Genomic DNA, 27,564 nt, shown 5'->3' on the forward strand with positions numbered 1-27,564 from the left:
ACTATTTCTATATTCCAAATTATTTAAAAACCGAAAGTACACAGCAGTAGCTTTTATATTTCAACACACTTTATTAATGAAACATAGGACAACTTTTAAACGTTTGAGATCAAATATGAACAACTGTATAATGAAAATATTAGAATAATCCAAGTTTTTATCAGATAAAAATAAAACATTTAATTTTTAAGCATTATATAATGCATATATGCAAACAATATTTTTGAGAGGAACTTATTTTAAATCATACAAATTCACTAACTTAAAATTTGCTCATTTTTTAATAAAATGATTTATTGTTAAATATCAAAACATTAGAATATTCTATTTTTTATAAAATGTATTCAAGTAAATAGAAGTAATTATTTTAGTGGTAGTTAATAAAAGTAGTTATTTTAATACAAAAGTAAAAAGAAGTAATTATTTTAATAGTGGCTGAAACCTGAGCAGAACATTAGGGAGGGGGCAACCTAAAGGGCATAGTTAAAAAAAATTGATTCAACATTTTCATAAATTTAAGTTTCAATCTCATGTTTTTCTAAAGCAAACTATATAAGACTATTAAACAAAAGCTTACAAGAATGTGATGATGCAAATTTCAATTGAATAAATGGTTTTCATGAATCAAAATATATTTTTATACGTATGATATACATTTTGTAGGATGGATAATAAGAAAAGAAAGTTATTTTGATATTCAATGCATTACTTAGTTACTATATTAAATTTAACAAATTTTATTTGTAATTAAAGCATTTCAATTCTTTTTCTTGTACTAAGAAATTTAGGATATCAAAATTGTACTATGTTAAAAGAAATTAAGCAGAGTTTGAAATTAAGATTCTACTTTGTCTATTTTTCAAGTATTGAGAGAATATTACTTAAGATTTTAGGAGACAAATAATATTTTAATTCCTTAGCTTTAATTAAAATTTTTTAAATAAAGATTTAAGCACTAGTAAGCTTATCAATAATTACAATCACAGTGAATAAATAAATAGTCAAAATGATTTCAAGGCAGTAGAATAAAAAATAATTCGATATTTATAATACTTAAACTAAGATTTAAAGTTTCCCCGTAATTTGGCCTTTATAAACACATTTATTTAAACGTAGTAGATAAAACGTGCATAGCCAGATTTTTCAACAAAAAATAAGCACCTTTTAAGTACTTTTCAAGCACTCAAAAAATATCTCTAATCACTTTCTAAGAAAAGATCATAATTATGATTTGTGCAGTAATAAAATAAAAAAATTCTATTTTTAAAGTTCTTAATTTATAAACAAAAAATCAATACAATTAATAAAAAAATTTAAAACTTTATATAATCATGAAAAAATAATTAGTTTCTGATAAATATTGCAGAGAAAATTGTGAAAATCATGCATTTTTTGTAATTTATAACAACAATCGATAGGGCAAAGAAAAAATCTTTCTTTAAAAGAAAGAACATTAAGCACCTTTTACAAACCGCGAATAAAAAAAGCACTTTTAAGGGCATTTAAAAACTGTAAATCAAAAATAAGCACCTTTAAGCACTTTTTAAAAATGCTATGTACCCTGTCTTAGGTTACAAATAACATTTCTCACTAAAGAATATTAAAGTTTAATTGCAGTATCATTTCTTTTATGGTATATAAGTTTCACTTGATCATAAAAACTCTATGTGTTACTTTATTGAGAGTAATTCCTGTTCCTCCAGCTTTCTTTCAGTAAATTGCAAGTGAGTAAAAAAAAAATTTATTTGTACAAACTATAATAACTTATTTTTATACACTATATCAAGAGTTTAATTTTAAAAAAAATTGCTTTACAGCTAATAGGAAAAACTATTGTTTTTTAATTACTGTGCCAACCTAAAATATACTTAAGAGGGAAATTATTACTGAATAAGGGATTGTAATTTTTTAATTATTTAAAAAACTTTTAATGTGTTTAATATGTTTTAATTTAATAATGTAATTACATGTGTTGTTTCTATTTTGTCAGATTTCAAACAACATTAAAATAAGAATGATATAGTTTAACAATAAGAATATAGTCAGTAAATATAATACAAAATTTTAAAATAAAAAGAACAAGTTAAAATAATTTATCTAAACATGTTTAAATAACTTATGAATACACTTTGTTTTGTGTCCCACAGATAGTTTTGATTTAAAACAAAATTTGTTAAAAAAAATTATGAGCTGAAAAAAAAACATATTTTCTCAAAACTTAATTTATTTTTGTTTTCATAATTTTTATTTGAAGTTTGCTTAACATATTCTTTTTCTTTCCTTTTGCACCAAAAGAATTTAGAAAATTTTAATTATTAATATTTTATTATTATATACATAATAAAAAGATATTCGGCTCCTTTAAAAAAAGGAAAAAAACTTTATACACAAAGCAAAAGCTAGCAATTTCAATTTTAGTTACTTGTTGATGCTTGTTAACTGTAAACTGTCGATTAACCACAGAATTGAGTGGCCAACACAGTGCGGATCAGCAAACTCGTGCATAATACACAAAACACTTAAAAATGACACACATCATCAATTTCCTTTTAACATAAATAATAAGTTATTAAAGGTTTACTGGTTGTATAGGCATAAAATATACAAAAATTAAATAACTACTTTTCAATGAAATATCAATTAAAATATTTTCTATGTTATTTTAAAATATTATTTATTTATAAGAAAAAAGGTAGTTACTTTCTTAATGTATTTATGATTTATGGTAATTAGGGTGACCTGGGGTAATTATTGATCAAAAAATGCAAACATCTATTTTGTAAAAAAACTATTCAAGATAGAATTTTAATATTTACTGGAAGTTTGAAGCTATATGAGATGAGTCCTATTCTACCTTCTTTTGTTTGAAAATCTAATTAGAATTTAAAAGATCTTAAATTTTTAGTGATCAGGAATTACCCCTTCTCTTGATCATTTCCGGGGTAATTTTTGATCATTTCTGGGGTAATTACTGATCACCAGTTTTTATAGTAAATGGGTTGTTTAAAAATAATTATACAATGGTACTTAACAAATAAGACATTTAGATCAAACAAATAAACCAAAGAGATATGTTTAAGCTGCTAATAAAATGTTTTATTTAAAAGCAGGAATAAAGATTAACTCTTTAGCTCTGGCAGCAGCTCTCACACTGAAATTTTCATTTTCAATCATTAAAAGAAATTCACTATTTTTGCTTTCTAGAAGCTTAGTATCCTTTTTAGGCTTATAATTTCTCACCATATTTATATTAGGTTAATTTATCAACTTAAAAATTATTCTAACAATATACACACATAAAATTAAGATAGAAGCAAGGTAAGACAAGCTAGAAATGGTGCATATCAGAGCACATTTGTCTTGTATACAGTTAAAAACAAATTTCGTGATTATAGTTAAAATATATTTTATAGTTGTTCCACTTAATAAATATGAACTGTTATTTAAGAAAGGAAAATTAACTATTTATTAGCTATTTTTTAAACTATTTATAAGAAGAAATGACAATGATCAGGAATTACCCCAGTGATCAATAATTACCCCATTTGTAGGGGGCAACATTTGATATAGTTTCCTATAATCAATTATAATGTTTACAGTAGATGTGAAACAATTAAACAAAAGCTTACATTATTTTTATATCATAGAAAAAGAAAGTAACTCAAAATATTTATTATTAAGAGAAGGAGGAGGATCTTTGCAGAAATGTGCACATTTTGAAGCCCATTTTTGAAATGGAAAATACAGAGAGCAGTTTAAAAGATACTTATTTTGTTAGATTAAACAAAAAACTATTATTAACTAAATGTAGTTATACTTTAGTAAAGTGTACAAGCATTCTTGTCCATGTCTCAAATTTAAAAAATAATAATTTTTTTAAAATAAAACTTAGGTGATCATTATTTACCCCAGAAACAGAGTGATCGTGAATTACCCCGGGTCACCCTACTTTCTTAATGTATTCTTTTAATGTATCTAAAGTATTTATGTGAGGAAACAGTAATTACATTTTCCAAAGAAATGGCAATTTAAAACTGTAACTAAATTCTTGTTTTAAAAGTTTCTACATTGCTAGACATTGATTTGTATAATTTAATCTATAATTTTAATATAAAAAATATTAACATTAAGTTAATTATGAGGTGAATTCCTAATTGACTGAGAATGACTTTTAGATTCAGATAATGTTCAATAAAATGTTAAGGAAGAACCCAAATTAATTTGTAAAATATTAAAACATTTGCATAAGTAAACTAGCACAAAATAGTGTGCTTTAATGATCAATTAATTCTATATAATCAATTGAAAAATTGTTTTGTACCAGATTATAGTGAATATTGAGCATGATAGTAAGGGGAACTGAATAAAGTTCAGCAACAAGTAAATGGTATATGAAGCTTTTGTATGTAATAATACAGTACAATTTTGCAAAAGTAATTGAATGAATTTTGAAAAGAAAATTATTGAAGTGTACTTAAAAAGGAAGTTACTCAAGTTAATCTGTACATCATCTAGGTTATCTGTGGAACAATTGTTTTCTAAAGTGCATATGTGATACAGAAATTTACAAATTTCATATTATTTAGAACTTACTGCAGAGGTATTCAAAGCATTTTTCATTCTCTCCCAGGTTGTTTCATGATTACTCAAGTTGATCAAGGTTTTCCAGCAGTTGAATTATTGCAAGAAGAAACACAGTGAAGATGAGTCCTACAAGTAATTAATATTATGATAAGTAACACAAATGTAACACAATTAAAAAATTTTATTATTTGCAATGTTCACATCCCTCTCTAAAATGTATTTAACACATATAAAAAAAAAAAAAAAATTTCAAATGTTTTTTTTTTTTTTTTTTTTTTATAAGAGTCTAAAAACCTACCAGTTATTTAGAATTTAACTAAAATTTACTGTAAACATAGAGATTAAGAAATTTAGATAAATGTAAAACTTTACAGCTGTATAGCTGAAATTTTTTTCTTCTTCAAATATTGAAGTGTTGTCAATATAAAAAGAACATTCTTAGTGAAGAGAAAAAAGGAATAGCAAATCTAAAAACATTATTTGAGTTCGATTCTGTAATGTTCTTATTTTAAAAATCTTGTGAAAATTACTTATATAAAAAATTACTGTTCTTTATTAATTAAAATATTATATTTAAAAAAAAAAAAAAATTAGGAAGAATACATAGAATATATTTCAAATTAAGAAATATCAAATTACTAACCACTTTAGAATCTAAAGGAAAAATAAAAGTATTCAAAACGCATGTCAGCAATTCCAGCTTGTAAGTTAATTCTTGTTAAATAATTTTAGAAACAAGTTAGAAAAAATATTCCACTTGGTTCAAAGATTGATTATAAACAAATTATTGCAAAACAATGGAAATGTACAAGAATCAAATAAATAAGTTTACTTACTTTACATTCTCGAACTTCTGGCAAGGTCTGAAACAATGCCTCACCTAGCAAGCTCATCATACCAGCATACTATAGTTTTATATATCATGTAAATCATTGTTTCGGAATTAGTTTGAGAGGTAACTATGGTGTGAAGGTTTTTTTTAGGTTATATTTAGTTTATAGTTATATTTAGGTTATATTTAGTTATATTAGGTAATATTAGGTTATATTAGTTATATTAGGTTATATTTAGTTTAGAGAAGGTTTTATTTAGTTCATATTTTAAGGATAAATTTCGTAACATTAATTAAAATAAAAACTTTTGATTTCAATATGTATATAAATTATTGTATTTCTTCAGGTTACTATTTTATAATATTTAACTCATATTGTAAATTTCAAAGCGTAAATAAAATAAACCGTACTGTCAGTAATGGCTGGTTGTAGTTGTTTAAACAAGTTTTTAAACTAGATGCAAAAAGATAAATGTAATGTAAAAATCATAATATTGAACTATCATCACCTAAGCAAAGAATTACACGATTTTTCTTTCAAATACAGTATTAAAGAATTTCTTTAAAAAAATTAACTAAAAACAACATTGTACAATCTATGTACAATATACTTAAACAACAGTAATTTTAATTAAAAAAATATATATTTAAAAAAAATATATATTTAAATATTGCCAGCTTAGTGAATAGTATTGTTGACTAACAATTAAATCTAGCAAAGAACTTGAATGAGTTGTAAAAAAATTATTTGCACAAATCTATAATCTAATTTGATTGAATTTACAAAAATAAAACATTTAAAGGAATTTTTGCCTAGAAAAATTAATACAATGTTGGAATATACATTTTGACAAATTTAATACCTTTTTAAAATATTGCTCAATGATATACACTAGAAAAAAAAATATATAAAAAACAGTAGTCTTAAATTTTCCTTTTGTATTTAAAATAATTTAAAAAGATTCAGTTACCAGAACAATCATTCAACTACTCAAATGACAAAGTTAAGAAAAAGTACAAATAACCAATATTTCTTATTTCTTTGAATTGATAAGGCATGGATATTCTTATTGATATGAGTCTTTAAGTTTCTGACAGCACTTTCATTTGTTACATAATGAATGTTTATTTTTACATATTCTTAGAAATGAATAATATATAATCTCGATTCAATAATATACAACAACTAATAATTACACCATTTCAATAGTGTGAAATGTTTTTTTTCTAAAACCAGCAAACAAATTTTAAAATAATTAAAAATTCACAAAATAAAAATAATCACAACACAAAATTAGCAAAATAAAACACTTAAAATATACTTTTGAGTTTTTCTTCTGTAGATAGAAAATCTATTTGTGAGTTTGTAACTTAGCAAAAGGATACAACGCACAGACTGCAATTGACTAAATAGTTTGAAGTAACCTGTTAATTCTTTCAAAGCCAAAAGAAAGAATGGCAATAGGAATTAATGTGCTTGCAAGGCTCATATATGTTTCTTATTGTGGAAAAGTGTATTAGAAGTATTTTACATATTTTTCTAAATTAAGATTTCTTTTAATTAGAAGGAATAAAAAAACCGTATTATTATTTTTTTCATTTTAAAATCATTCAGTATCAGTAAAAAAATTACTGAAGAGACAAAAATTAGTTTATACTAAGAGGTAAGATAGCATTATGGAGAATGCATAGTAATTAGTCCATTATATGTAAAAAAATAGAGAGGAAAAAAATCACATAGTTGATCCACCAAGTATGTGAGGATTGAAATATCATTCAAAGAACAGTTGATTTGTATACATAAAAGAAGAGCATAATTAGCACTACACAAAAGGCTTGAAAAAAGTTAGCTAAAAAAAGTTTGTTGCAAAAAGTTGCTACAAATTTACTTTGTATTACTTTTTTGCACCCTTCTTATACATTTATACAACTGCAGTTATGAATGTATGATGTATCATAAAATTAATTGCATCACACAGTTGAAATAAACTATAATAACAGTTATGATCTAAAATCTGTGATATATTGAACCTTTGAAATAACAAGATTGTGATGAAATGAAAAAAGTCATCAAGATCATTACTACAAAAAGCAAATATGACTATATTAGTTTTATGAAAGTAAGAGGTACCAGGTATACACTCGATTTAATTTCAAAGCATAAATATATTCCAGACACATTAGCAGGGCTCATATACAAATAGTAAATTAATAGAGCTTAAAAATTGAATTTTGTAAGCACTTTGTAGATAAAACACTAAAATATGAACAATCAGTTCACTTAAAATTAAGATACATTACAGCTCAACAGTTTGGGAACAAGATTACAATTTCAAAAGATTTGTATGCAAGAAAATATTTTTAACGTAAGAATAATTTTTAAACAATTTATTGAGAAAGTTGTGGATTTATTATCAGAGATTGCCAAAATGTGCTTATCTACTACATAAAAAATTATATGTATATTAAAAATCTAAATGGATATTTTTCATATACTTTTAGATAGGATTTTTGGATTTCTTTTTATAAAAAAAACTTCTTTCACAACTATACTTTCTTTACTTGTGGTTAATATAGAGGGAGATTCCAAGTAGTTGCAGTTGTTAAATAAAATTCTGCTTATTGTATTTATGTCTCATTTACTTGTTCTCGTCAACGTCACCTTCAAGAGAAATACAATAATTTCTGTTTATCCTTTTGAAACATGTAAAGTCAAGTACCCTTAAGAAAACCCTTTAGTGGTTGACTTTTAATTATTCTCTAAAAATAAATAGTTTCATGGAAATATCAATATACTACTCACTTGAACATAAGAAAGGGTTTTTTGTTTTTACCAAATGTTTTCATACTCATCATCACTGAATTTATATTTATTATATCTAATTTCAAACAGTTTTTCTTGTCAAAGTCAATCAATCACTTCAACAATTGAGATGGAAGGATTTTTTCATCAAACCTACAATTTCATAACATTTTCAAATAATTTTTTCATTGTCTGAATTAAGAGCAAGAATGCTGAAATGGCTACTGAATCAGACCCTCTAGATTAACATTACTTTTATCAATGATAATTCAAAAATTTTAAGAAATTCTACTTTCAATAGAATATAAAGGAAGTATGTCCTGATCTTGACTGATCATCAGTTAGTTAACAATAAATTGCAGCGTATTTGATGTAAGATAGAACAAAAAGCTGTCCCTATCAGCAGACACTCAACTTATTATCTATTAGTTATAAGGCAATTACAGTTTCTGGCCTAACATAGCTTATTTCAATTATATTTGAAAGCATTTTAAAGTTTTCAACCCTTCATTTTATGCAGTTGTAAATTTATAACACTGATTTCAATACCTATGATATGCATTTGAATGTAAATTAAACAATTGTTTTGTTCATTATGTATCCTGTTTGAATCAATCCTTTTGAATTTGAAAATGTTCATCTAGTGTCCAATATATGGTCTTCGGGTCTCAATTAGGAATTTTAAATGTGGGTTTTACCTCACAAAGAATAAGAGCTGCTTCCATAGTTTTCATGCAAATTGGATTCCACAGAATATGTTTAGCATACTCATGATGTTGCAAATGTGCAATATACTACACATTTGTTATTAAATAATAATAAAGAGTTTCTGCAATTATAGAACTTCTTTATTTTGAATCCTTTAATCAAAATTTCAATTAGGTGTAAATACGCCAATATATTCACCGATTGGTAAATTTAAATGAACCCATCTTATCTCTCTTACAATCTTACGATTGGGAAAAATAAATCCCTGAATGTTTAGGATCACTGTAATCTTATCCATTTATTAAGAAACATTTTTAGAATACCTTTTTTAGGCAAAAAAGCCTTACAGTTATTTTTACTACCTATAAATGGATAAAGTCGAAGAAGAGAGAAATAAAAAGTTGGTAGAGCAATTGAAAAATGATATAAAGTTGGTTAAATTACAAGCAGAAATTCGAAAAAATAATGAAATGAAATTAGAAGTAGATATAGGAATACAGAAATCATTGGCAGAATTTCACGAACCTGTACTTCATCAAATGGAAAAACTAAAAACATCTAGACAACAACATTTGATAGGTATAAAAAATGCTGTCGATGATTTATCTTTAACTATGAATGACTTCAATAAAACTTTACCACAGATAGAGAATCAGTCAGAGGAAGAATTTGAATTACCTTCAATAATGTGGAATAAAACTGATGAAGTTATTTATAGGGCAAAAGAATACAGAGATAAATTTAAAAGAGAGAAAGGAAATGAAAGTAAAAAAAAAAATTTTGCAACTAAAGAAAAGAAAGTTGAATATCAAAAAAAGATTGACATTGCTGATAATAAGATGAGTATGATGAAAATATATATAGATGCTTTATCAGCTATTAAAAAGGTAGATATTACACAGGAAAAGGTTTAGAAGATAAATTGAAAATTTTAGCTGATTTGACAGATAAAATTTGTAAAGGTTCTAAAAGTAAAAAATTTTATAATAAAACTGTTGATTTGTTGGATTCACTATTAAGAGAGGGAACTATGACAAACGATCAGGTAAAGGAATACTATAAGAAATTTCTTAGTAAATAAATGATTGTAAAAAAAGTATACTTGAGCGAAAGTCAGATTTCTAAATTGAAATCAGCTTATAAAAGTGGTGAAGAAGTTAGTTTACAAATAGATAAAAGTAAAACACCCAACTTTGATTTACATTTAACAGTTACGCTAATTAACCAAATTGATAAAAGTAAAAGAATTAAAATATCAAAGACTCAACTGAAAAAGATTGGAGTGTTTTAACCATTTTTCGTGCCTTTACTTTCTACTTTAGCATTAGAAGCAGCTGGTTGGGGTACTAAGAAAGTGTTGGACAAAATTTCTGGATCAGGTAAAAAAAAAAAAAAACCTTGTGGAAAGGGAGTCTATCAACTCTGGGAATATTCAACGAAATGATTGAAAATAACATGAAAGGTGAAAAAGGTTTCAGAGGTGTGTTTACTTCAGATTTATTACCAAAACAAATTAAAAAATTTGAAAACGGTATTTTAGATATTTCTACAGGTCCTGGCACTCATTGGGTTTGTTATTATAACGATCCTAAATACTCTTTTATAGAATACTTTGATCCTTTTGGAGAATATGAATATAACACTATAAAAATAAAAAATGATTTTCTTCCTAAAAATATACAAAATTATTTAAATACTTCAAAAAAAGAAATACGTTATAACAATAATGTCTTACAAAGCCCCAGTTCTGTAAAATGTGGTTTTTACTGCATGAAATATATAACTGAAAGAAATAAAAATAAATCTCCTATCGATGTCTTATATTCATTTACACAAGAGCCTAGTGATTATAATGAAAAAATTGTTCTTTATAAATGAAGTATATTATTTTAGATTCAAAAAACGTAAATAAATCTGAAGATTTCACCATTGAGTATTCGAGACCTTTTCATTTTACAGAGATAGCTCTTAAGTCTTTTTCAATGTATATTTCATGGAATAATATTACGGAGAAAAACAATAAATTTTCATACTTTGACGGAGCCAAATGGGAAGATTTTATTATTCCAAATGGTCATTACAATATAAGAGGTTTGAATCGATATATGGTCAAATTCTTTGGAAATGATCCACCTATATTATTTGGAATAATCGAAGAAAGACAAAGATTTAGTATTAAACTTAAAAAGAATTATAAAATTGATTTAACTAAAACTGAATTGTACAAAATTTTAGGATTCGAACCTAAAATATATGAAGAGGAAGAGCAAGAAGGTAAATTTATTGCTGATATAGCTAATGGTAATGATAATATTTATATTCACTGTGATATAGTGGATGGTGCTTATATAAATCAGTTTCAATCTCAAGTCATTTATTCTTTCACATCTTCAAATCCACCTGGAAGTTTATATTTTAAAGATTTTGATAAACTGATATTTTTTCCCGTTAAATCTGATTCTATAAATCGAATTAGAATGAGAATTACAAATCATAGAGGTGAACTAATTGATTTAAATAAACAAGAAGTACAGTACAAATTTATTGCTAAATAAATGAATAAACATAGATTGTACAGAAAGAGTAAAAAAATACAAGGAAGAGGCTTCTTTTCAGACTTTATAAGTCCAGTTGTAGAAGAAAAATCTAAAGAATTTGTGAGAGAAAAATTGAATGAAATATATTCCAAAAATAAGAAACTTGGTGCTGGATTGAAAATTTTTATTCCTAAATAAATGGATAAAATTTACGATTTGAAAGACACTAGTTATTATTATAATAACGACGTTGAAAGTTTTGAATATAGGGAAATAAAAAGTGAAAATAGAGATAGAAATAATCTTCATGAAAATGCTACATTTAATTTCCTTATCAATGATACAAATGTTAATATTTTATATTCTGCAGGATATCTGCAACAAGAATTAAAAATTGTAAAAGGAGATGGGGGTGCAATAAGTAATGAAAATGTTACCCTAGTGAATGGAGGAGGTCTCGTAAATTCAAACACGTTGACTATAGGAAATACTGAAGTTCAATCCACTATAAATTATAAAGCCATTATGAATCAAGTATTAGGGATGATACACTTCACCCCTGATTACTCAACATCAGAAGCTACCAACATGTTCTTTTATGTAGATACAGCTGATTCTGCAGATAGAAAGGATTTGAAATACAATGGAACTCTGGTAGACACTACCAAAATAACAGATTTTTTTCAAAACCTTAAACTAAATGGAAGTTTTAATGAAGGATTTTCAAAAAGATGCAAATTTACTAAAAATAGTCAAACCGTAAAAATATGGATTCCTTTAAAATATATATTTGATTTCCTTAACGAATATAAAAAAGTAATGACAGGTTTCCAAGTTAAAATAGAAATTCAAAGAAATGAAAGTAAAAACATGCTGTATACAGATATTCAAAATCCAGATTTTAAGGTCTTTGTTGAAGATTTATCACTTTGGTTACCTTATGTTAGATTTAAAAATTCAGCATCTGTAACATTCAATGAATTAAAATTATCAAATACTCCTATAGAAATAAATTGGGATCATTATAACATTATCAAATCAAATGTATTTTATAAAAATACCAGTGGGTCTCATTCTATTCCGGCTACATCTGATGAAGTTTTGAGTTTATATGTCATTCCTGAATATGATGAAAGAAATGAAAACATGAATCAAAATAACATGATGTTTGATCACTTGGATATGATAGAACGTTGGTTAATGATTAATAACATTAAAGTTCCCACAGTAAGTTATATGATGGACTTTAATAAAAATGATTATAATCGATTATATTATGCTCTTTTAGAATCAGGAATGAATAATATAAATTCTGAAACAGGTTGTATGATAAACTATTCGAATTTCAGTAAGTATCCTATAATTCGTTTTAACTTGACAAACCATGAAAATTATACCAACTTAAGTAATTTAATGATTGAATTCAATTGGAGATTGAGAAATAATACTACTAAAAATTATGTTTTTTTACTTTATTTTGAAAGAAAGAAACAAATGCTCCTTGAATATGTCAACTCAAGATATAAAAATTATTAAAACTCTGAAAACTGAATCACAATAAATGGCTGCTTATTATCCACTTTACGATGATGAAATAAAAGAAGGACCTTTAGGACCACCAGGTGTAGGATTTAAATTAACGAATGATGGTAATTATGATATGGAAAGTAAACTTATAAAAAATGTTTTACATCCTCAAGAAGATAATGATTCTTCAACTAAAAAATATGTAGATGATTTAAAAAATAAGTGTTTGATTCGTAATAACGGTTATTTTAATGCTAAACATAAATGTATTAGAAATATAGCAATTCCTCTAGAGGGCAATGATGCTTCAACTAAAAAATATGTTGATGAATTAAAAGACAAAAGTTTAATACACAATGAAAATAATTTTGATGCTAAAAATAAAATCATATCAAATGTAAAAGAACCTGAAAAAGAAGGCGATGCTGTTACCAAAAAACATCTTGATTATTATTGTATACTGTGGGATAAAATGAATAGAAGTTATTATGCTCACAACCAAAGAATATCGAGTGTAAAATGGCCCACAAATTATACCGACGTTGCTAATAAATATTACGTTGATAATAAAACTTTTTGCGCAACCACAGATAGACTTGTTCAGTTTACAGGTGTGGGTTACAAGACTTTTGAATTCACAGAACTACTTCAAAACTTTTAGATTCAAACTTAAAATTATCACAAAACATGTATATGAAAATTAAAATTTTTTTAGCCTGTGATAAAGTAGGGGAAAAGCCTAAAATACGTTTAGAAAAAGTGAAAGAAGTACTTCTTGATAAAGAGATAAATGTTAATGAAGATGCAATAACTATGTTTGCGTATGGAAAGTTAAATGAAGTTTTGACATTATCAGTGCTAACAGGAGGAGGCTGTAAATTAAAGCCTTATTTACACATTGAAAAGATAAAATTTTCTTCTTAATAAATGGCAAATGAAATAAATTGGGATGACTTTTATAGAAAGAAACTTTCAGAAGATGTAATTATAAGTTTAGCAGATTATTTAAAATGGGAATATGTGTTTCAATATTCTGAATTGTCTGAAAGGTTAATAGAACAGCATGCACAACCAGATGATTGGTATATTATTTCTCAATATCAAAAACTCAATGAACCTTTTATTGAAAAACATGCCTCTGATGTAGATTGGGAAAAAATATGTAGATATCAAACCTTATCTATCTGTTTTATTGAGAGACATTTAGATAAAGTGACTTGGTATGAAATATCAAGATTCCAATGATTGGATTTAAAATTTATAGAAAAGTATTATGAAAGTTTAAATATGAATGTTGCATCTAGATATCAAAAATTATCAATGAACCTTATAAGAAGATTTCAAGATTATGTAAATCGGGATTATATTATACAATATCAAGATATTGATAAAGATTTTGTAATAGAATTTGTTTCTAAAATAGATTTCTGTCTCTTAATAAAAAATAAAAACAATATACTACCAGAAGAATTTTATAATTCAAACAAAGAAAGGATAGTTTGTATACTTCTTGCTGAAATTTGTCATAATACACGAGTATCGCTATATGAACCATTAAAAGAATAAATTATTTAAAAAAATAATATATTAAAGAAATTTTTATTTTAATAATAGTTTTTACTCGCAGTAGATTATTTTCTACTCGCAGTAAAATTTTATAGGAAATAAATGTATCCTAAAATTATAATAAGAGATTATAATGAACCTAATGAATTTCAAGATCCAAATCAACATCCTTTACTACCTATTCATACTTTTAGATTAATTATAAATGGTCCCTCGAAGTGCGGAAAATCAAATTTATTAGTTAATTTAATATATGACTATTTACACTTTGACAGACTTTACGTGTGTGCAAAAGATATATGTGAATCTAAATACGTAAAATTACAAGAAAAATATACTCAATTTGACGATGTAGAATTAGAAAATATTCAAAAATGTAAAGGCTTAAAGAATAAAAAAGAAGTTTTGAAAGAATATAAGAAATTTAAAAAAGATCAAGTTTTGTTTTCTTTCAAACTAGAGGATTTTATTACTGTTGATGACTTGGATCCTTCCTATATGAATTTAGTTGTATTTGATGATTGTATCTGTGAAAAAGATCAACATTCTATTGAAGAATTTTTTATTTGAGGAAGAAAGAAAAATGCTTCTATTATTTATTTAAGTCAGTATTATTATAAAATACCTATAACAATAAGAAGTAATAGTGACTACTTTATACCTTTTGAGATGAAACAAAAAGAAATTCGACAAATAATAAGAGAAATAGATGGTCGATTAACTAAAGAAGAATTTAATAAAATGTATAGAAAGTACATCGTAAAACCATATGATTTTTAATGTTGGATTTAGTGAATCCTGAAATGAGATATCGAGATGAAACCTTTCATCCTATATAAATGGAAGAATATCTTGAAAAAAGAATTTATATATACAGGAAATCTTATCAATTGATGAATGAATTGAGTTTATCGTTATCAGTAGGAAAGTTCTTATTTAGTGCTTCTGGCTTAATAAGTTTCGTTTTTCTACCCTTATCAGCCTTGAGTTTAACAGCTGGTGTACTTGAAATAATAGATAGATCTTTGAAAATTTCAGCTAAAAAAAGTGAATATAAACAAGCCTTTAAGTTCTATAAACAACTATTAAATTTGTTGAAATCAAACAATGTGACTGAACAAGAAGTATATATGAGGGAAGTTGAATATATTCAAAATTTACAATATTTTCCTATAGAAAGATGTATAAAGAAGTCTCAATTAAATGGTTACAAGTATGTCAACAAATAATATTTACATCTAAATAAATGTGTAATAAAAAGAGTTGCAAGTGTAAAACAGGAAAGGGTGTAATTAATAAAGCTATTAACAATTTACCCTTTGAAATGCATTTACCAGGTCATAATTTTACAGGTCCTGGAACCCAATTACTACGAGGAAAAAAGAGATTGAATGATGATTTAACATATAAAGAATGGTCAAAACCTATAAATAAAGTAGATGAAGCTGCATACAGACACGATGTTTGTTATTTAAAAAACAAAGATACAAAAACCAGAAATGAAGTATGTGATACAAATATGATAAATGAGTTAGATGCAATTCCAAATCCTACCATTTGTGAAAGAATAGAAAGAGGAATTGTTAAATCTATTATCAAAGCTAAAAGAACATTCGGTATGGGAGCTATATATTGTCTAAAATGTAAAAATTTTACAAATACTAAAGATGCTCATGAAGTAACTTCTAAAAATGGAAGAGAGGTTATCGAGAGCTTATCACCCTACATTTACAGAAGAAATTTTTATAATATCTGTAGCTTTGAAAACAGATCCTATAACTTACAGAGGGAAAGATTTAAATGGAAAAGAAATAAAAGGAACTTATTATGAAAAAGAATTGGTTAAACATACTGAAGAAATATTTAAAATTGAAAAAATAATAAGAAAGAAAGGTAATAAAGAGTTAGTCAAATAGTTGGATAAATAAAAGTGATATAGTCTAAGTTGGAAGAACTAAGTTGATCGTCTAATCTAATTTCGGAATTAATTTGTTTATATCATTTTTAAATCTCTCCATATCATAATCTTTTAATTTTAAATGATTAAATTTAGTTTCTATATAAGAAATATTTTCTTTTACTCTGTTAAATAAATTAATAGCATTCGGATTATATTGAATTTCATGAGCTATTTTTAAATTAGGATATCTAAATTTTAAATCTCGTATAGTTTTATTATATAAACCTCTTTGACATCTAATAACATAATAATGATAATCAGAATCATTTTTATTATTTTCTATTATTGTAAACATGTTTAATTTTCTAGGTTGAGATGTTTTAGGTGCTACGTCTTCTTTATATTTTTCATTTTTATTTTTAAGTCATTCATTTTAATTTTTATTATATCTAATTTCTTTTGAAGTTTATCATTATCATTTTTATATTTTTCATTAAATTCATTAGCATAATAATTAATTACAACATCGTTTACTTTTTTAGAAAATTCAGGTGAAATCCAACAAGCTATATTTGTAATTAAATCCTTAGAAACATAAGTCCCATTATATTTTAATTCAGTTGCATTTCTACCTTTAATTTCATAAAATAATGAATTTTCTAGAGGGCCCGAATTAGGGCCTTCTAGGATTTTAGCTAAATATAAAATTAACTCTTTAGATTCTTTATTTTCTAACCACTTTTTAAATCTTTTACCTCCTGATTTACATAGCTTAGAAGCATTGAAATATCCAGTATTTTTATCTATTATTAATTTAAAATCTCCAAACAATCCATAATAATAACTATCTTTAATTTGCTCACAACAAATATCTTTTAAAGAAGTCATTTTATTACAAAACATTTTTATAAATTAATCTTATTATCTATATCCATTTATAATCTCTAATTTCATATGTTATTTTTTCAATTATTAATATAAAATTTTACCAGTTTTTGTTTATTTAAATACTCTATCCAGTATTTTTAAAATCACCAAATAATAAAATTTATCTTTCTCCTAACAAATATCTTTTAAAGAAGAACCAGTAGTTTCAGTAAGAATATCCTGCATAATTTTTATAAATTCTGACGATGAAGGAGCATGGACATTGGAGGCATAACTTTGACCTGCCATTTTTTTTTTCGTAACTAAAGATGTTTTCAGCAACGTGGCTTATAAAGAAGATTATTATCAGATAAAAAAATCACATCACTCTCCGGTCAGAATCCCACGAAGCGGTCAATTTTTACCGCAAAGTGGCATGAAAAAAGTTTCTTCGATTTTCATCACTCTGATAAGTTTCAAAATGTTTTAATTATTATTATGTAAATAAATGGAAAGTCATTATTGAGAAATATTTAATCAGATTAAAAGGAATAGCCTTTCAAATTTAAAAATTACATTTGATAAGGAAGAAGAAAAATATTATTATGATTCAAATGATTTTGATATTTTTTTAAAACAGAGATACACATCTAGAATTAGTTTTTTTTAAAAGTTAAAAAGAAAATTGAACTTGGTTTTTACAGTTGAAGCAGATGAAATGTTTTTAAAATTTTTAGATTATATGTATTTTAAAAAGAGTTTAAATTATAAATATTTTATGAAAAAGACATGTGAATATTATAATATTTCTAACAATATTAAGTTACGTAGTCCTAAAAATCAAAACATTTATGATGAAATTTGGAATTCGTTTCTTAAAGACTATGAGATTTAACTGCAGAAAATATTTAAAAAAACGTTTTCTAATAAATGGAAGAGAAATTTTGTTGTGATTGTAAGACTTTGAAATCAGCTGACGAATTTTACAAATTTAAAAAATATTTATTTAAAAGATGTATAAATTGTGATCTCAAAAGAAAATATACATATTATGAATGCAAATGTGGAGAAAATTATACTTATTCACATAAAGAACGGCATTTTAAAAGTAATTTTCATATAAAACGTATGAAAGAATTGGATAATAAGCATTTATAAATTTTCTTCCTTATAAATGAGTAACATGGCAAAGGAGTTCAAACACTTGAGTAATGTACTCTCAACTTTCAGTATTAAAAAACTAAGAGAATTGATAACTAAACTTAAAATTCCTGTCCTGACTGATAAGAGATTAAAATCAAATATCATTGAATCAACAGTTTCATATATCAAAAGTACAGGAAATTATAAATCTGTTTTATCAGATTATTTAGGATTAGATGCTTCTTATTATATGGAAAGCAAAACTTAAACTATTTAATAAATATCCTAAGCAAAGAAATGAATTAAAAAAAGTTTTTGATTCTTATAATTTAAAATATAAAGATGGTAAATTTATACCGAAAGCAGAAAAAAATATTTTAACTGAAACTAATTTAAATGCTTTGTATAGGCCTCAAAAAATAAAAGATAAGGTAAAAGTAGAGGTAAATCTTAACAATTTCTTTAAACCAGATTATAAAATTATTGAATTCAGAGGTCAATATATTAAAAAATATGAAGTTTATAGAAAACAATATAGAGTGGTAGGATCTAAAATTTTACCTGAACAATACTATAATATTTTAAGAAATATATTTAAAAGGGCTATTGGAAATATTATAGGAAAAGTAGATGTAATTATACATAATCCCAAATTAAATGTACCTTTTCATGATAAAATGATGTCAACTAAAACTGCTTTTAATGAATACATTGATAAATTATTCAACCAAATTGAATATAAAGAACTTGATATAACAGAGTGTATATTTGATTTTAATGTCATCGAATTACCTCACAGTGGTAGACACAAGGCTTTAAAAATGTGTTCTGAAACAGATCCAGCAAAAAAGAAAAGCATTTGTCAAATAAAAAATTATGATAATATATGTTTGGCTAGATCAATTGTAACAGTTTTAGCTATCCAAAATCCTGAACTGTTAAGTGATAAATTATGTACTGAAAAATTATCAAGCAATGATATAATTTATATTAAAAAAGGGTGTGTTTTACAAAAAACATTAGCTATAAAATTACATGATATATGTAAAATTCCTTTAGAAGTGTGCAGTTTAGAAGAAGTTAAAATATTTGAAAATTTTCTAGACATTCAGATCAATATAGTTTGCAGAGAAAATGGTAATGAAATTATATATAATGGTGATTATAAATCAACATGTATTTTTTTTATATATAAGAATAGAAATCATTTCAATGTCATTACATCAATGACAGGATTTTTAGGTAAGAATAAGTATTGTAATTATTGTAAAGTGGGCTATAAACGTTCAGATCAACATAAATGCCCTTTAAAATGTGATAGGTGTTTTGTTAAAGAATCTGATTGTGAAGGAGAGGAAATATTTTGTAAAAAATGTAACCGTAAATTTAAAGGAGAAGATTGTTTTGATAATCATAAAAAAGAATTTCCAAAGAAACCTAGTGTTTGTAAAGTTTTATGGAAATGTTTAAAATGTAAAAGAAATATTAAAAGATTTGAAAGAGACCCTGGTAAACATATATGTGGTGAATATCGTTATAATAATTGTTGGGAGTGGGTCACTAAAGGTCATGAGTGTTTCAAGAAAAAAGTAAAGGAGGTGTATGTAAAGATAATTGTGCAAAAAATAAATGTATTAAAAAACAATGGTGTACGCTATGTAAATCGGATTATACAGAAAAATACTTATTTTTTTATGTTGAAACCAAGCAAGATACAGGAATTCATGAAGTGAATCTAGTTATATGTCATGATTTTCATGGAAACGAAACAGAATTTAAAAATGAAAACGATTTTTGTGAATGGTTATTTAGAGAGGAACGAATTGGATATACAGTTATAGCTCATTATGGAAAAGGATTTGATTTTCAATTTTTAGCTAAGTATTGTTTTAAAAAACATATAAAAATATCCACAATTTATCAAGGAAATAAGTTAGCATATATGAAAGCTGATGAGTATAATATAAGGTTTATTGATTCTATTAATTTTACAATGTGTGCACTCAAGAAATTTCCAAAAACATTCAATTTAAATGAACTGGCCAAGGGTTATTTTCCTCATTTATTCAACAAACAAAAGAATCAAAATTATATTGGTAAATATCCAGATAAATATTACTATGGATATAATTATATGATTGATGAAGACAGGAAAAAATTTGATAAATGGTATGATTCCATTAAACATGAAACCTTTGATTTCCAAAAGGAATTTATAAAATACTGCAGATCTGATATAGATATTTTAAGAAAAGGTTGTTTAGAATTAAGAAGATTATTCTTAGAAGCTGTGAATGTAGATCCGTTTAAATATGTAACTTTAGCTGGTCTATGTATAGCCATTTACAGAGATAAATTCTTGAAAGAAAATACAATAGCTATTGATGAAAATGTCATTCAAAAAGATCAGTACAGTAAAAAATCAATAGCTTGGTTAGATTACATATCAAAAAAGGAAAATATTAATATACGTCATGCTTTGAATGGAGGAGAGAAAAAATTCCAATTAGGTGAAAAATATTATAAGGTAGATGGATTTTATAAAAATACAGTATTTCAATTTAATGGATGTTTCTGGCAAGGATGTAAAAAATGTTCCACTAGAACACAAGTAAACACTGTTAATCAAATGCTTATGGAAGATTTATATAAACAAACTAAGAAGATCAATAAAAAAATAATTAAAGCAGGTTATGAATTGGTAAATATCTGGGAGTGTGATTTTGATAATAATAAGGATATGAAACAATACATGAAAAAGGAATGGAAGAGAGATTTTATAGAACCTTTAAATCCTAGAGATGCTTTTTATGGTGGAAGATGTGAACCTACCAAATTAAAATATGAAATGAAAAGTAATGAAAAAGGCAGATATATTGACGTATGTTCTTTATATCCTACTGAAAATTATTTTGATAACTATCCAAAAGGTCATCCTATCAAAGTATTTAATCCTAAAAATACAATGAAAATTGGTATGGATTGATAAAATGTAAAGTACTTCCACCCAGAAAATTATATCATCCAGTATTACCTTATAAAGCAGAAAAATTAATATTTTCACTATGCAGAATTTGCTCTGAAACAATAAAATGCAATCATTTCAAAACAACTTTAGAAAAGAAGAAATGCGAAATGTGTCATGAAATAAGAAATTCGGAATGTAAACACGATGATTGTGATTGATGCATTATTGGAACTTGGGCTACCGATGAGATCAGATTAGCTGTTAAAAAAGGATATAAAATATTGAATATTTATGAAGTGTGGAATTTCAAAAATAAATCGAATAAACTATTTAGAAAATATGTCAAGATGTTTTTAAAAATAAAATTAGAAACTTGTGATAAGTGGAAAAATAATTTCAAAAATGAAGAAGAGTATAGAAAAGTAGTTAAGGAAAAATTAAATATTAAATTAGATAAAATTGAAGAAAATCCAGGTTTGAGATTCATAGCTAAAATATGTTTAAATTCTTTATGGGTTAAGTTTGGCCAAAGAAATAATATGAAGCAAACTGAATATGTGATGGAAATTGAAGATTTTTATAGAATTATTCTAAATGATACTATTAAGGATTTGAATATGAATTTTTTAAACAACGATTGTGTGGAAATGAGTTATAAAATGAAAGATAAATTTGAAAAAAATAACTTCAATACTAATGTATATATAGCTGCTTTTACAACTAGTTCTGCCAGAATTAGATTATATGAAATGTTAGATAAATTAGGAGATAAAGTACTTTATTATGATACAGATAGTGTAGTATATATAGACGACGGTACCAATAAAATTGAAACGGGATGCATGTTAGGAGAATGGACTGATGAATTGGGAAATGATAAATATATTACATCTTGGATAGCTGGAGCCTTTAAAGATTATGGGTATAAGTTAAATGATAAATCTGTACATGGAAAAGTAAAAGAATTTAAAATGTCTTATCAGAGTGAAACCATATTAGACTTTGATAATAGGACTAAAATAATAACAGGTGAAACAGATTGTTTAGATGTAGAAATCAATCAGTTTAAAATCGAAAAAAATAGAAATATTTCAAGTATTAAAACAAATAAACGTTATACCTTTGGATACGATAAACGTAGACTTTTAGATAATTATGATACTGTGCCTTTTGGCTTTTAAAAAATGTTTCTTAATAAATGGATAAGATTACAGTCATCCTAAACATTCAGGGATTTATTTTTCCCAATCGTAAGATTGTAAGAGAGATAGGATGGGTTCATTTAAATTTACCAATCGGTGAATATATTGGCGTATTTACACCCAATTGTGAATTGAATGATCAAGAATTGAAGATTGTACGTAAATGCACTTCAGAAGTACACGGATTAAGATTTAATAGAAATAAGAATAGTTTATGGATAAATCATCAAGACGTAAAAAATTATATAAATAACCTATATCAACTATATGGTGGTACATTTGCTTATAAAGGAGGTATTTTAGAAAAAGAGATATTAGATGAATTGAATATACCATCTATTGACATTGATGTACCTAAATGTACTAAAATTTTAGGACCTGGATGTTCGTCATACAAGTGTATGTATTACAGAAATTATATTGCAAAAAATGTTTCTAAATAAATGGAAGAATTCAATGACCTCAAACGATTTCCTGAAACATACAAATTAAATGAACTCGAGATAGGTAAATATAATTTAATATCGCTGAGAAAAATAAATACAAAATACGGTGACTCTATTGTAGCTAGATTAGAAGTAGACAATGATGAGAAAGATTTTTATCTCTCGAAATGTCAAGGGGAATTATCTGATAAAGCTATAAGAAAAATTAATAGTGGAAAATATATTTTTGATTTTAAAGGTAAAATTAATATTACGATTATGATTTGCATGTAAAATAAAAAACGATATTTTAAATTTTATTAATAAGGGATTATTACTAAAGTCATAAAAAAATGAGGGATTATTACTATAAAAATAAGAATTTTGATTACTAAAGTCATATAAAATACAGGATTATTAATAAAATAAAAATTATTAATATAAAAAATAAGAATTTTTAAATATGCTGATTTTGTTTAATATTTCATATAAAAATGCAAAATATAGGTATATTTTAAGTTTTCTTAATATAAAAATAGGAAATTAATAGTAGTATATGAGGAAGGGGCAAAGTGTCCTGTAGCCCCCCCCCCATATACTACTCATCAATACAACTGAAAATATTATTTTAATCTGCCTTTATTTTCTTCCAGTTTCTAAAAAAATTTTGTTCAATTCAATTTAAGAACTTAATGCACTTATTACATTTCAAAATGCATTTATATTACATTATAAATAAATATATATCACATTAAAAACAAGTATGAAAATGTTCAATTTTCTAAGGATTAAATTACCCTATTTTTTGTGTTCAATTCCTCAAATCTGCATTCTCAAGTTCTTCTGATGCTTTACCAAGACTATTCTGTCAGTTTCCTTTCCGAAATATCAAACCACTAAAAAAAGTGACATTTTATGATCATTCATTTTAGCAAAGGGAGATCTTAAAGCAAAACTTTTATGTTTTCTAAAATTTACAAAATAGAGAAAATAGAAAATAGCTTTGATAATATTTCATCAGAATTTTGTAATATCCAAACAGCTCTTAAAAATATTTTTCTGCCTTTAGAAGATAAATCAACGAAACTCGCTATTCTTTTCAGGAATATATATCAAGTTTGCACTTCAGGGATCTCAAACAACATATTTTCAGTTTAAACTTTTCTTCTCAATTTCTAATTTAAATCTGTTGATAGTGCTGCAAATGTAAAAAAAAACATGAAATCACACAGTTAAATTGAACCCATAAATTAAGTAAATTCTTTTTTTGGTATGAAAAATCAAATTTCATCTAAAAGTTCCTCAAATTTGAGAAGAAACTGTATACAACGTAAAAAGTTTGTCCTATTGAGATTCTATTTCCTGTAACAACTCAGAGAACTTGTGATTTTTTAAAGCACATTCAGATATAAATTTTAAGAATTCTAGTTAAAATAGACAAAAGATCATAAAATAAATGCATATTAACTTATGCACACAATAATGCTCGTTTCTGAATCTACCTTTGTTGTCAGTCTTAGAGATTTTTTAAAAACGTTTTGCAGTAAATGTAAGCAAATAAAGTAATTTATAGTATACTTGTTGTGTACCACCATTACATCTGAAAACCTAGTGCCACGAGTGTCGTAGGTTTGCCATCTTTGTTTTATAGTGACCAGATTATAGAATGACAACAAGTAGTCATCACAAAAGATCATACATAAGTAATTTTGTGATGTTACATTTCAATGACTTAATTTGTAAATTTATCCACAAAACACAACCAAAATAGAGAATTAAAATTTTATGGAAAAAATATACATGGCAGTGATATATTATTAAATTATAAAAGTTTATTAAAAAAAAGGATAATTAAAAAGATAATACATAAATTTAGTTCAACATCATAGTCTTTCATTCTCAGATGTAAGGAAAAGTGGGGAAAGATCGTTTAGCTAAGATTTAAAGGGTGTTGGAGTTGATCTGCTCAACATAGAAGCTGTCAGATATCCCTTGTTTAGTTTTGTACAAGACAACAGTCATGAAAAGTCACACATATATAACTTTTGTTATAAATTATTTTTTTCTAGAAAAAGTCAAATCACCCCATTAATAAGACCAGGAATAAATGCTAACTCTATGGGAAATTTAGAAAAGCTAGAATTTCAATGAAAAAGTAGCAGACATTTCCATTTTATAAGGAAATTTACTGAAATTATGCAGGCAATTTACATGTGATGTAGTCAAGACTGTACTCAAGGGAGGGGGACAAAACATCTAGGGGTCTGACCAAAATTCATTACGAAAACTATAGCATTTTTTTAAAAGAAAATTGCAGAGAATTTTTTATATCAAAGCATAAACTACAATTCTGCTGTCTTCAAAAACTACACAAAATATGAAAATAGAAGCAATAAACTTTGTTCCATGAAACTTTTGTTCAATCTTGAATGCAGTTATTTTCTTCCTTCAATGTTTTCTAGCTTTCATGGTCTCAGCCTAGGGAAAGATTGGGTGTTACCCTGTCTAACCCCCAAGAGTAAAGGTTCTACTGAAGAGTGATACTAATGAACCTTATTGTTTGTTATGAATCGTTAGTAATTACGTTTATTAAGCTGTACTAAAAATAATTGTAATAACGCTAGATTTAAAAACAAAAGAACATTAAAGTTGATACAGAAAAACAAGTTTATCTATACAGATGCATTGAATTAATCACCAACAATATGATAGGTGCATCTATTTGACAAGTGACGTGTAATTCAGAGTTTGCCCACTGAAAAACAAAATTAATTTTGACACAATCAAGGTACCCAGTTTCCCCCCTACTCTCCCGTTATAATATTTAAAATAATAAGGGAATTAATACCTTTGATAACTGGATTAGAATGAACAATTATGTTGTTTTCTTTTCTTCTTTCATTTAGCTTAAACAAAGTTTTCAAAAAATCACACAAAGCTTCAGAATAAGTCTGTAAAAAATTCATACTAACAATTTAATAACAATTCAGTAAAAGAATATATTAGCATAAAGACTATGGAGAATGCACAAAAAGAAGACTGTGAATAATTGTGTAATCTGGTGAACAGATTTTCACATACTAAGGTGCAATATTAATTGGTTTGAGAATATTGATATAGTATCAAATCAAGCATATTAGCATAAAAAAGTATCATTGCCACAAATACTATAAAACAAAATTGGAACATAAGATTTCGTAAAGATATTCGTAAAAATTTTCTAGGAAGTTAGTTACAAATTCCTGTAGAAATTATTGATGACACACTTTAAAATTAATTTTTTTTATTATTGAAAAATGGCTGGCAAGTTTTAACTTAGAACAAATTGGCATATTATTAAAACAGTTATTAATGAAACAATTTAATGATTAAAAATATTAATGAACTTTAAAGTAAAAAAAAAACAATTTGACTTTGTGGGATGTCTTACAATATATTTTTTAACTCTAGGAAATTTTAGGTGATTTTTATTTTACTTTTTAAAATACAAACTATAATTTTTAGCAAATAATTGTGATTTCTTTCGCTTTTATTCATCATGACATTTTTATTCATCACTCATACTACAAAATTGCTAATCTAGAAGAAACAGTGTTGGGAGTTGTATAAAATATGTGCATGGATCCACACATTAATGCACTTAGATAAGAAAAAAAAAAGACTTAATACCTAATTCCTGAAAGCTAGTAGTCTCAGAAAATATAATGCAGTTTTTTAGGCAATTGCAAATAAGAAAAACATTTACAAAAAACAAATAAAAAACTGAATAACTTCAGATCTAATGATTAATTTTTCACACACTAATAAGGACATGGCACTGTGTGTAGCGTAAAATCTTAATATCAATTACATTATGTGGCACTGAATTTAAATGTGCTATTTAGTTTGAGGCCCCTGAAAGGTTTTCTTGGTTATTCTCAACAAGTTTTGTGCTGGATAACAAAAAGAAAGAGAGTGGGGCCACTATGATGTTCTGGTGGCTTTGTGTGTGCATAATATATGAAAAATAAAATCTTTTTAATAATAATGATATGCATTATAAATATCAAGAAAAGAAAAACTAAAAGTAAATAAATAAAATTAAAATGTTAAGTATAAGTTTTACAATTAAGTGTATGTTTCATAAGGATCGAAATAGAAAAATAAATTTAAGAAAAATTCTATATCTAATTTATCAGAAAAGAACAGTTTTCCCTGTCATATGAGACAAATTAAAGTTGCGAAAAATTGCGTCAAATACATATAATAAAAAAAAGCTACAATACCTTTTTTTCATTTCATAATATTAAAAGGGAAAAAAACTGAAACAAACACAGTTATATATTAAAAATGAAATGACATTATAGATCACACTAAGAAATAACTAATAAATACTAAAAAGTTGAAAAAAAGTTTTATAAAAAATATTTAAAAACTTTTAAAAAAATTTTCAAAGTTCTGAGTATTTTTTATAAAAATATACTAATTTAAACACTCAAAAAAAAAATTTTGAAATAAGAAAA

General features: G+C 25.3%; 1 protein-coding gene across 5 annotated transcripts in view; it reads right to left on the minus strand.

Annotated features, from left to right (window-relative positions):
• Window positions 1-27,564, minus strand: part of LOC147806889 (cofilin/actin-depolymerizing factor homolog) — a 119,948-nt gene that overhangs the window by 91,397 nt on the left and 987 nt on the right. For 4 of the 5 annotated variants that reach the window (XR_015435337.1, XR_015435354.1, XM_087167378.1 and 1 more), the window contains exons 2-4: window positions 25,911-26,013; window positions 23,860-23,958; window positions 4,594-4,710 (exon numbers count right to left, since the gene is read on the minus strand). The gene's annotated coding sequence lies outside the window, so the exon portion shown is untranslated. The remainder of the gene's footprint in view (window positions 1-4,593; window positions 4,711-23,859; window positions 23,959-25,910; window positions 26,014-27,564) is intronic. The other variant, XR_015435347.1, reaches the window with a different exon arrangement.

Source organism: Parasteatoda tepidariorum, chromosome 7 (assembly GCF_982258835.1).
Source record: "Parasteatoda tepidariorum strain Cologne lab strain chromosome 7, Ptep-v5.0, whole genome shotgun sequence".
NCBI classification, from domain to species: Eukaryota; Metazoa; Arthropoda; class Arachnida; order Araneae; family Theridiidae; genus Parasteatoda; species Parasteatoda tepidariorum.